Source organism: Thalia democratica, chromosome 2 (assembly GCF_965202585.1).
Source record: "Thalia democratica chromosome 2, ktThaDemo2.hap1.1, whole genome shotgun sequence".
In the NCBI taxonomy this organism is placed as follows: domain Eukaryota; kingdom Metazoa; phylum Chordata; class Thaliacea; order Salpida; family Salpidae; genus Thalia; species Thalia democratica.
The window spans coordinates 23,480,455-23,493,507 of NC_139166.1; the positions used below are offsets into that span (position 1 = coordinate 23,480,455).

The 13,053-nt window shown below is 25.6% G+C and overlaps 1 protein-coding gene across 2 annotated transcripts in view; it reads left to right on the plus strand.

Moving 5' to 3' along the window:
- The window catches only part of LOC145849898 (uncharacterized), a 44,141-nt gene that overhangs the window by 1,688 nt on the left and 29,400 nt on the right, over positions 1-13,053 (plus strand). For both annotated transcript variants that reach the window (XM_082955000.1, XM_082955001.1), the window contains exons 2-3: positions 3,648-3,791; positions 5,840-5,992. The gene's annotated coding sequence lies outside the window, so the exon portion shown is untranslated. The remainder of the gene's footprint in view (positions 1-3,647; positions 3,792-5,839; positions 5,993-13,053) is intronic.

A 13,053-nucleotide genomic window follows, 5' to 3' on the forward strand; every position in this document is an offset into this window, starting at 1 on the left:
CAGCAACCAATTTTACAAAATATAGACTTTTGCGGGATGGCCTTTTATGAAAACATTTGATGACTAAGAAACTTTAAAACATTATAGAATAAAATTTTTATAGTACTCTTCAGAAGCAAAACTGTAAAACAAAATAATCTTTTAATAAGCACTACTGTGTATTGTACTGAAAATAAGACTTTAAGGTGATTTCAGAACATTCATGATTGAAAATCATGATTACTTTGTTTTCCTAATTTGTAGCTAAAAGATACGTCACGGACAAGAATATTTGGTTGGCAAGATATGTTGTCTACCCCTTAATTAACCATTTGAAAGACCAAATTATTAAAACCTCAAAAAATGTCTATTTATTTGACTTAAAATATTTTTTTTAATAATCCATCAAATTTTATTGTAATTATTCAATAGGTTTTCCGCGTCAGAGACAAATCTGTGAAGTTACTGTCTGAGAAAAGTCTCTATGAAAAAAAATGATGTTTCTAACTTTAAACATTTAAGTTGAATAAATTATTTTTTTAGTTAAGCTTTATGAATAGCAAAAATGGTATAAAACTGATAAAAATAATTTTATGTACTTTTACTCAAAAGTAGTAATTACTTTTACTCAAAATTTTATACCTTATTGCTATGGCTAGTTTTTTTTGTCTGCAATTAAAAATAAACAATTGCGGTTTAATTTAATTGGTTCGTTTAAATTTATTTGAATAAAGTCTTTTAATATGTATTTTAGACCATCCATAGTTTTTATTGTGTTAACTAACAATCTAAATAAATCCATGTATAAAAGCTTATTAGCTTAATTAGTCTACATGATTTATTTTTAAATCTATGTTATTTTAAATAGTATAAACTAGTTATTGTTGTTTTTCTAAGTTTTTTGTGTTATAGTTACTCGTTATTTTATGTATCAATGGAAAAAATAAACAAACAATCATCACTCATTCAAGTTTTTTATTTTTATTTAATTTTACTTACTTTATTTTATAATTTTACTTTATAAGTTTTGTTAACAATGTAAATATGTAAGTAATAATAAAACAATACGTTTTTTCTGAAACAATTACTTGACTGTTATCATAATTGTAGTAAAGTTTGTGAATATATTAATTTATAACGTATATATGCATATCTTTTGTACAAAGAAAAAATAAAGAAATAAATTTGTTCCAAGATTTCATATTAAATCATTGATTAAATGCCCCGTATCTAATGTAACACATAAGTTTAAACCATTAAAAAGGTGTCTACAACTGAAGTTATGTAATGAATCGTGAGTTCGATATAAGGATTTTTTTTGGTACAAAATAAATACCACGCTGATTAAATCAACCCTGAAAACATAACAATCTGAACGTCTGAAAATACTTTTTTAATTTTTTCAAAGAAAATATATTCTAGAGTTATCTTTATTAATTTGATTTTAACATTTATTTTATATATATTTTCTAATACACTTGAACTTAAAAAATCTTAAGATTTGAAGACATTTAACATTATTTAAACATAAACAACATCAAAACTACAAATTCGATATGTAAGAGCATTACAAGTAATACACTAATACAATTGTAGTTTTGTAAGCATATGTATGATTATTTCCAAATTATGATTTGGGCTTTGTTTGTTTCATTCCAGTTGCCAATGTTTTGATGTTTAAATTTTACTTATTAAAATTATTCATGAAACGATTTTTCATGATGAGTATTTAAAAAAAAATATTTCAAGTAAAGCTGACTGAAATTAAGCTTGTTTAAAGTTGTTTTATTCCAATTTACAGTATAACCGACTATACTTAATTATTGTTATACTTGAGCTCTCACACTCAACTTATAAAAATAATTTTGTATAACTTACTCACTAATCTCGTTTTTTAAGATACTTCTTTAGTTTTCAAAGTTCAAATTTCTATAGTTAGATAAAATGTATGCTTTTCTATAATTTTTTGATTTTACAAACTAAATGACAAAATCAACTTATTTACATTAAAATACTTTAGCGTTATGATTAAAAGTCAGCCATGATTTATGTAAATTAAGTAGCTAACAAACAATCTAAAGTACTAAATTAATTAACTAAACTTTTAATAATGAAAGAAAATTGGTTTGGTTCCATTCATTGAAAAGTCTTATGTTTAACTACTGACATAATAAAACTAATAGACTAACGAATCTACTTAATTTTTTTTTTCAAAAACACAAAGTAAACTTTGAAATTTTAAACCGCTTTTTACGTCTAAAACTTAAATAAACGTTTGATATTAGTGTTTTAGTTACTAACAAAACTACTTTAGTTCAAAAAAATTAAAGTAATTAAATTAGTGATACTAATTATAGTGTTTTAAGGTAATGATCGTTTGTTATTTTGATTTATTCAAGATTTTGATTTTTTTTAAATCAGTAATATACTTACTAATAATAACACACTTTTTTGAATTGAAATTAAAGCTTTAAATATTTATTTGTTTTCGAATGAAATTTAAATTGTTTTAACACTTTTATTTTACAAATAGTTTGAGTAAACAGTGAAAGTAGTTTAGTCATTTATGAAAAAATAACAACTATACACCTAATGCTACTGTTCAATATTAGATTCTTACTTAGCTTAGCTACATTTTTTGTTTAAAAGTTTAAAAAGCAATCATAAATATTGCAAAAGTGTAACAATAAATAATGGTGTACTAACTTTTTTAACGCTTTTTAGCCCAGTCTCATGATTAATGTTGGTAACTTGTTTGTTTATAACCCTTACGTTATTAACTTTTATGCTGCGAACTTTTATACTTTTATAATAGTTTATTAATAAATATAATTATTTCAATAGAAAAAGAATTTATGGTGATAGATTTTAATCTGGACTTAAAAATTAAGTTTTATGAATCTCATTTAATATAGTGCTTGTGTATATCTTTCCAAAGTTTAAGTTTTACTATAATAACACTATTGTATAAATATTATTAAAATTAAGTTAGTATTTAGTTTAAAGTAAATAAGCTAGTATCGCACTAAATTAAAAACGAAAGCATTAGAAACATATTGAGTAAAAGAGTGAAGTAAGAATAGTGATATTTATAAAAATAAAGTTTGAATTGAATTAACCATGAATGATTACTTAGAAAAAAATAGCTTTAGTTTCAAAGTTTATAATTTAGTTAGTTACATCATAACTTAACTTCAGTTAGTTAGAAATTAGCACTGCACTTTTCAGTATAACTTTAAATTGTATGTGTTAACTTAAAAGCACTTCATGCCAGATAAATATATTTTATTTCTCATCAAGTTTTTTTATCATGTTTACTCATAGTTGTAAAGTTATTTATTTAAAAGATAAATACAATTAAACTTGCTGTTTTAAGTTAGTAGGTTTTAAAACGTGTCAGTTTTTAAACATGTCTAATGTTAAGTTTATTTTTTATTTGTGTTAAAAAAGTTTTAGGTGTTTTCTATCAACATACTTTTACACTAATTTAATGCCTTTTAAGATCTAATCTTTTGATCAAACTTAAATGTACACTGTACATTATCTGTTTACAAAAAGTTTTAAATGATATTTATGCTTATAAAGCTTGAAAAGTTACAGTTTCCACAAATATGTTAAAAATAGTTGTGGTTTAAATAGTTTATAAATTTAAAAATAAATTCGTATAGAGTATTTACATTCTGAAAAATAGCCAAAATAGAAAAGTTTATTTTGAGCACTTCAAATAACTGATGAAATGGAGATTTTATCTATTCATTCAAAAATCAATTTATACATAAAAGTGAACTGGCAAAGGAATAGAACAACAACAAGTTAGTTTGAAAATAGTTTTTTAGCAAAGATTTAAAAACAAATTGTTTTCACAACTACCATTCTTATAAGAAAAAGTTTTAAATTAAAGAATAGTACAACTATAAGTAATTAGTCAAACTATAAGTCATTCCTACGTTTTTAGGTAATTAAATGTTACATTTATAAATTGTTATGAATATTATTATGAAATAATGAGACAAAGTACATGTGTGGTATGAGAAAGATCTTGAGCGTTTGCCATTAGAAGAATGATATTTGAAGAAAATTTATATTTATGTTTCACCTTTTCTTCTTTTTTCTCAAAGTCAGGTCGCAGAATGTCACAGATCTGTTGTAGATGGTCAGTTAAGCAATAATTTAATGCAAAAATAGCATCTCAGTTTTGTTGAATATAGCTGAAGTAGCGACTAGTTGATTGAATAAGGGTAAAATATTGTTTTTTAGTGAAACTGAAAACGTCTTAATCATTAGTATGCGAAGGAATTAGTTGCGTCATTATTCAGACTATGTCCACTAGGGTGCTTATAAATATGGTCATTTTTGAGTTTTAAGCTAGAATTTTTTTTACACTTGGCAAATACTTCAAAAACACCATGTGCAAAGTTCTAAATGAATTAAAGAAATTTTCAATTTGACTAAATTCGATTTTCTGAAAAAAACCTTATTACAAGGTAACGGGTCAGAATTGCACGGTGCGTCACTTTAGCACGACGCCATTTAAGCACAACACGTCACTTTAGAACGTTGAGTCACTTTTTTACGGTGTCATTTTAGCACGATGCGTCACTTAAGTGCTTAACTCCCAAGGTGAATATTCCTTCAAATCATCTAAGATTTTGAGAGGTTGTTTTTGTAGTATATGCGATGTCTAAAAAATTTCCAGCTGGAAACTCAAAGATCCTTGTATCTATAAGCACCCTAATGTCCACAAGTAAAAGCTTCAGTGTTATTGTACTTAAAAACCTTGGTAGTGATCAATACAACAGTTCATTGAGACTATGTATGCCTGATGAGTCCTAATAAGGACAAAATCATATCGCGGTCTAGTGCTTATTTTATAGTATTCATGATAAGGAAGCCAACTTAGCTTGTATTTCTTGTCTGAGTAAAGTTTTTATCAATAATTCCTCTTAAAGAAATTAAAAATAAAAAAAATGTAAAAAGTCTTGTTAATGTAGGTAGCCGTTTGTTGTACTCTAGTGCTTTTTAAATGATTACAAAAAGAACATCTAAGGTTTGTTTAAGATAACCAAAGTTACCGTAATTATTTAATACATAAACTTTTCTGTTACCACTTTGACTAGTCTATCTCTTAATTTGATTTATTATGTGTAATATTTAGTGATGTACCGGACACACAATTTCGGGTCCAGCCGGATCCGCATTTTTTTTCAAATTAGGATCCGGCCGGACTCGGATCCGGACTTTTTTTTCAAATTAGAACCCGGCCGGAACCGGATCCTGATCTTTTTTTCATATCAAGATCCGGCCGGATCCGGATATCAGACAAAAATGGCAATATCCGGCCGGATTCGGACCCGGATAGTGAGTCTGGTACATCACTAGTAATATTTCAATGTTAATTGAAAGCCTGTATTCAAATTACAATGCGCTTTTTTGTCTTTTTCGCATCTAAAATCAGGGAAAAGCTTTTTATACATGCTTTACACATTTGCTTCGTTTCGTATTTTCACCTAATCTAAATCTAATAAAAAAGAAATCTAAAAAATTTTATGATTGTAATATTTTATGTGCCTAACAATATTAATACTATATATCGCTAGAAACTGGAACAAATTAGACATTAATTTATACCTTGAATAGTTTTGAGGACTTTAGATCTGAAGAGTATTATATATATTTCTATATACTTTAAAGGACATGTAGAAGAAAGTAGCTTACACTTAGAAACTAAAACTAAATACTTATAATAATATTAAATTCAAACAAGTGATAAAATAATAAACTTGTTAAAATGTTATCAAAAATAAAAGATCAAGTTTATATTTTAGTAAGCATTTGCTAAATATTTAAGCTTATCATTTAGATAAAGAGAACGATCGCTTGAAAAATCTCAAGACTAAATTTGCAAAGATTTGATCAGAAGAAAAAAAAATAGTAAAAATACATTTCTAGATAATACAGTTTTCAAGTTTAATCTGGAAAACCAAACATTTGCTTAATTTTGGGCATATATAAGGTAAGAAAAAGTTTATCTAGTAATTACTGTATATACACCGCAAGTATTACCGTCTAAATGTTGTCTCAAATCGTAAAAAAATAACAGATTGATTTTAATTAATTTGTTATAACTTATATAACAAAGTATATTAATTTTTACAAAAATTTTGTGCAGTACACTTACACAGAATAAGTGTCTAAATGTCATTTTTAAAAAAGTTGTCATCAGTCAAAGTAACAATAAAACAATAACACGCTAGTAAATATAATTTAGGTATGCCACAAGGTCAGGAAAAGTCGAGAAAAAATGGAGGTTTTTGAAAAAAAGTTAGGAAATTTGACCAAATTAAAAAAAAAGTCAGATTTTTTTCACTTTATATTTACAAAGCTCCTTATTTACCAAAGCCTTTAATTGGTAAAAAATGAATTAAAATCCTTTGACGTCAGAAAAAAATTGCAAATTTTTCCTAGAAACTTACAAAACTACTTAATTTCCAGTGCCTTCATCTGGTATATATTAGTAAAACATTCTTTATAAAACTGCAAAATTTTTCTTTTCACATATCAAACATGTACCCTACTTGAACAAGCAGTTTTTGTAAGCTTTTTAGTATTGATGATATGTAGCAAGGACACTTCCATACTGAAACTGTGATGTATACACAAAAGTTTATCTAGCATAATTTAAGAATCAAAATGTTTTTTGTTAAAATAATTGAGTTCTTTATAACTAAGCAGTTAGTTTAGTATTTTATGTAACAAGTTAATGTGTATACTTTACCTCTTTATAATTTTTTCAAAGTTGTTTAAATTTATAAATTAAGTTATAATAGAGGTATATGCCGAGATTAAGTTTACTTATTTTTTGTATTTTTCGTAGAGTAACTTAAGTTTTTAAAGTAAATAAGAGTATATTTATTTGTTACAAGTTTTATACTAAATAATAAGAGGAAATATTTTATTCAACAGATATATAGTTTACTTTTTTATGTCTTTTTTTTTCAGTTACTTAAGTATAATCTTTTTTGATTGATTTTTAATTTATGGATTTTATTTTAAATAGTTTGGGTAGTATTTTATTAAACTAAGTGAACAATTTATATAAGTAAAAATGATTTAGAAAAGTCAGGAAAAGTCAGGAAATTTTTCTCAACTTGATCAGTGGAAACCATGGTATATACAACTAGAGATACAAAAAAATTACAAAGTAAATATAGTTCAATTGTACTAAACTTTAAAGTTTTAGTTATTGTTTTTTTTATTTCAGATTTAACAACATAGAAACTTTTTTTTTAAGCTAAAAATAAAAATAATTATACACAAGCCATATAATTGAAAATAAACTAGTATTTTATTTTATCAGTCTAACTAATTTTTAAATTTTAGTTTGTTGACCGACGAGTTAAAAGAAATTATTAATTCTACTACGTAAAAAATTAAAGCCTTTTAATTAATTGGCAGCTATAAAGTTTGGTTTAAAGTTTTATTATTATTCTTACGAAATAAGTGCCCAATTAATTTACTTTGAAAACAGCTTACTTATAATAACTTTACAATGACCAAGTTTTTGCTTTGCTTTTATTAATTACATAACTTAAAAGTTATATACCATTTCAAAAATAAAACTTTTAATTTTAACACCATAACACTTTTTACTTAAGTATATCTTTAATTTAACTTTACAAGCCTGAGTAATTTTTTAAAGTTTATATGTCTTTGTTTTTTAAAGTTAATAAGTAATCTTGTTTGGTATTTATAGAGTTTGAAGTTGACCTATCCTAGGTTTTTTTTTACTTTTATGAAACTTAATTAATTGAAAAAAAACTGTTTCATGTATTTTAAGACCTAGCCACTTTTAATACATTAGAAAATATAACACGTTTGTAATAGGCCTAAACACTTTGTAAAATATTTGTTATCATAACTACTGTGATTGCGTTTGTTTAGTGTTTTGTTTTTTATATTTATGTGTTTGTTGGCTACATTTTTTAGGGCAAAACCATATAAGTTGTTATTTTAACAATTCTATATATTAACAACTAAATATGTAGGCATGTTGATTAACGTTTAGTCTTGATATTTTTGTTTATTTTGGTTCTAACTTCTGTACTTCTAAAATTATAGCTGTTTTAATTTAATTTAGTTAAATTTAATTAAATGCTATTTGATTTCTTACATAACTATTTTTTTATAAAAACAACTTTTATATAACTTTGCAAACATATTTTTTAATGTTATACAGTGTTCCAGGGACGTAGCTAGCTCAAAAAAGTTACGAATCTGCAAAAATTGAAACATCTGAAATAACTCGTGATAACGTCCTGGCGGAAACACAGTAATTTAAACTACCTTTAATGTTATTGAATTTAATCTGAAAAAATGCAGTTATGTTAATACATCAAAAATGGAATGTTGAGGTACGAGTGATAACTGTATACAAGGCAATTTAATTTGCTCCAAACCCCCTATGACTCTTTATGTCTTGCCACTTGTGTAAACCAAGAAAACATTCATTAAACGGTATGAATTTTTATAGGTAGTTTTAAATATTGGGTACTTTCAATTGCAGCAAATTTGCGAAAAAAAGTACCAAATATTTTGATGACGTCATTAACTTTACTTTGGGTAGTTTTGAAGCTTAAACTTGTAAAAAAAAAAAAATTGCTGTCTAAGCCTATGACAAATTCACTTTTTTAATTTTCTAAAATATAAAAATAATCATATCTGAAATTAAACAATAGAGTAATACTAAACATTTCCCTATGTAAACAAAATTATAGAAATATTTTTTGTTACCATAAGTTAAAATTTTAAATTCAAACACAAATTAAAAAAAAAAAGATTTAAAAAATTTTTCTTTTATAGTTTATTGATGAATTTAATTCATAAAATTTTTTAAACTAATTATACATGAATTATGTACTTCAATAAAAGCTAACTTTTTATAGTTTGAAATAAATTTAACAGGGTGGCCATCAAACCTAAATACTTATGGGAATCTTGGAATGTTATATACAATCCTAGAATGACTTGAAATTCTGATCATTTATTTTGTCTAGAAAAGTAAATAAGACTTGAATTTAAAAAAAATATTTAATTTTGAAAAATTGAAAGAAGTTTCAAAAAAATTTTAGGAGCCACCTTGGGTACAGGGAGGGTGTAGATCACTTTTATTACAAGTTGATGTCACTTTATGATATTTAATCTAAACTACAAGTATCTTTATACAGATTTTTTATACCAAAACAATTTTTTGATCTAAAATATTAAAATAAGAGAGTACAGTAGGTTTTAATTGTCATTTTTTACTATTTTTAAATATTGAAAGGAATACTTCCTTAAAATTTGAGCAGGGTTGCCAAAGCACCTGGAAACCAGAAACTTGACAGTTTAAACAAAACTGGATAAACCTTGAACTTTTGAGATTAAAAAACTTGAAAAAATCTAGTGTTTAAAAAAAATCATCAAAAAATTTGTAATTTTTAAACTACTTCTACATGTAAAATAATGAATTTTTTACAAAATATGATAACCTAAAGTCATCGATAATCCATAAAAGAAAAATTTTCGAAGTCAATAGCTTAATTTGTGGTTAAATTTAAAATTGTAACTTACACAAAAAATATCAAGGTTGAAAATTATATTTACTTAATTTTGTTAACATAGTGAAATGTTTAGTATTGTTTTATTTCAGATACAATTATTTTTATATTTAGAAAAATAAATAAAATTTATTTTTTTTTGAAATTTATTTTATGAATTTATCATAGGCCTAGACAGCAAATTAATTTTTTTTTTACAAAGTTTAACCTTAATAACTACCCAAAGTAAAGTTAATGACATCATCAAAATATTGAGTAATTTTTTTTTTTGCGAAATTGAGGCAATTAAAAGTACCCAATACTTAAAACTACCCATAAAAAGTCCTACCCTTCATTAAAAATAAGTATAAAAAATCACCATTTAACTCAAAAACACTTATACTGTTTTGAAAATCAATTATTTAACATAGTCAATAGTAACAACAAGTGATGCAAATTTTTGTAACATAAAATTGTATAATTTTGATTTTTGAAGCTACAGCTTCCTTTAGAATCAATTTTGCATTGTAGCTTTTTGACAAAATAAAGCTTTAACGCCCTAAATGTTACAATTTGGATGTACTTAATTTGTTCAATATTTTACGACACTAAAAATGCTAAAGAGTACATATATGTCAAAATTATCTCTCAGGAGTGCAAAGTTAAGCATAAATGAATACTAAAAGCTAAGAAAGTAGAGTCTTTTCAAGCTGAAATAAAAGCAAGTTTTTTCGCACATAAGTATACGTTTCTGTAGATTTTCAGAAACCTACCAAGCTACGTCCCTGCAGTGTTCTATTTTGCTTGTAAGTTTGCTGGCTTTTTTAGATGTTTAATCTTAATGAAGCTTTTTTACTTCAGTTCTAACTTATGTTTAGTAACTTTTTAAATATTACAAAAATCCGAATCATATGAATCTGAGCCTAAAGAGACACCCTTGTGTTTTTTTTTACATGTTTATTATATTGAGCACAACACTAATTTCTAATTTTGTCCTATCATAATAGGACACGTTCAAAATCCACCCGCGTTCAAAATTTATCCGATCGAAATCCACCTAGTCAATTTTGAGTACTGCTTATCGAGGGTTACTGGTAACAGTGATAGTGAAACATATATAAAATGAATTGAAAAAAAATCTTGTGAATTTTGAAGGCGGATGGATTTTGATAGTATACCACAGGCACGTAGCTTCTGCAGAAACGTATACCTATGTGCGAAAAAACTTGCTTTTATTTCAGTTTGAAAAGACTCTACTTTCTTAGCTTTTAGTATTCATTTATACTTAGTTATGCACTCCTGAAAAATAATACTCTTAATCATTTTTAGTGTCGTGAAAATTAAACTAATTGAATACATCTAAGTTGGATACATTTAGCGCGTTAAAGATTTAATTTGTCAGCAAAATTGATTCTAATGGAAGCTGTAGCTTTTATTTCAAAAGTCAAAATCATACAATTTTATGTTACAAAAGTTTGCATAATTTAATGATGTTTCTATTACTACGTTAAATGTTTGATTTAAGTAAAATTGTGATTTTCTTATACTTATTTTCAATAGAAGTTTTATAGGGGATGAAGCAGAATAAATTGCCTTGCATACATTTATCACCCATACTTCAGCATTCCATTTTTGAAGTATTAACATAACTGCATATTTTCATATTAAATTCAATAACATTAGAGGTAGTAAATTGCTGTGATCCCGCTAGTACGTTATCACGCGTCATTTCAGATGTTTTGATTTTTACAGATTCGTAACTTTTTTGAGCTAGCTACGTCCCTGGTATACCATCATAGCTACTACTAACTTAGTTTGCTAGACAAGGGGATCAAGCGGTTATTGACCACCGGGAAATTCTTTTGGTTAACAAAAAAAAACTTATTAACATTGTATATATGGCTAGATTTGTATTTTTAAAAACTAGTTTGTACTTTTTTTGTTTTTAGACTTAAACTCAGTTATATTTATTCTTTCAAGACTCTATTTTGCAAACTAAATTTCGGTGTGAGACGTAGTCAGTGCTAAATAGAAAATTATTTAAAAACAAAAAAAATCTTAGTGTTGAATTTATGGTAAAGTTTAATTTTAATTAAGTTTCGAAATCAATATAATAAAAAAAAAAAAGAAGAACCTATATGTAGGCTTATTTTTTTTCGACTGAGTTTTGAAAATAAACATTGCTTAAATAAAACTGTAGTTAATGTAACTAGTTCTAATTGTGACATAACTATAGAAAATTTAAAGAATTATATGATTGTAATAACTATGCTTAAATGCTTTATATAAAAACTTAAAGTTTCAAGAAAGTAGTAGCTACATGAAAACTTTTCAAATTTATACATTAAATCAATAATACAAACAACTTAAGACTTAAGTTTTGAAGTCCGTTTATTTAACTTACCCCTTCTGTTTACTTCGGCAATCGCGATTTTTTTTAGTATGCAAGTACTGCAAATACTTTGTGGGTTTTTTGCTTTGCAAATATGGTGAATATTTTTCCAGTATAGTTGTTATTATAATCAAAGTTTTCAGATGTATTTCGATATTTCTGTGCCATTTTTTTGTAGTTTTTAAAATCATTGATATGGTTGTACCATCTTTATTTGAAATCCCACCCGTTGAGCCCAAATAGTTTTTTGTTTTGTTTTTGATCTGATTGTTGCTTTAAATATGAAATTTTCAACTAAGCATTTGTTTTTTAGAGGGCAGTTGTTTTTTGTTCGACGTTTGTTAAGTGTTTCGTTTTCTTCATCGTTTTTTGTTTTTAAGTATTTTCGATTATGTTTGTGGATTAGTTCTTAGTATTGCTCGTGCATCCATAACAAATTTTAAAATTATTATTTCTATTTATTATTTTTTTAACCTATATTGGTTCTTACTGACTGGCAGTAGGGCGGGTTGTAGTAGATTGTTTTTTTTGTTTGTGTTAGTTTCCTTTTGTTTGTGATTGTTTTGGTGATTTAAGTATTTAAATTTGTGTTTGAAATTTGAGTTAGTTAAGGCATTTTGGTATCTGGTTATTGATCCTAGAAAATTTCTTCGGTTTTTGATAGCCTTTGAGTCTTTTTATGATAATTTTTGGGAGGTTCTTTTTGATAATGGATGGATGGTTCGAATAATTGTTAATATAATTGGTGCTGGAGTTTTCTTTTTGGTATGGTTTGCATGTATTCTTAGCAGTATCTAGAGATATATCTAGGAAATTACATTTAGTCGCGCATAGATCAATCGTTATTTTAAAACCGAGTTTATTAAAGTTTTTATTTTGTTCTTTTTTAGTCTTTCTAGCTCTTGGTTACTTTTTCTGCCTATTATTGCGAGGCCGTAATACCTATAAAGTTCGATATCTTTATAGTTATATAAGTGTCTGAGATTGCTTCAGGCATACAGATCTATTAGATCGCAAAGTTCCGTGCCGTAAAACGAATCCATTGGTACATCAAATAGATACAACTAATAGATAAACATTTCAAAGAAGATCACAAGTTGAACAAAA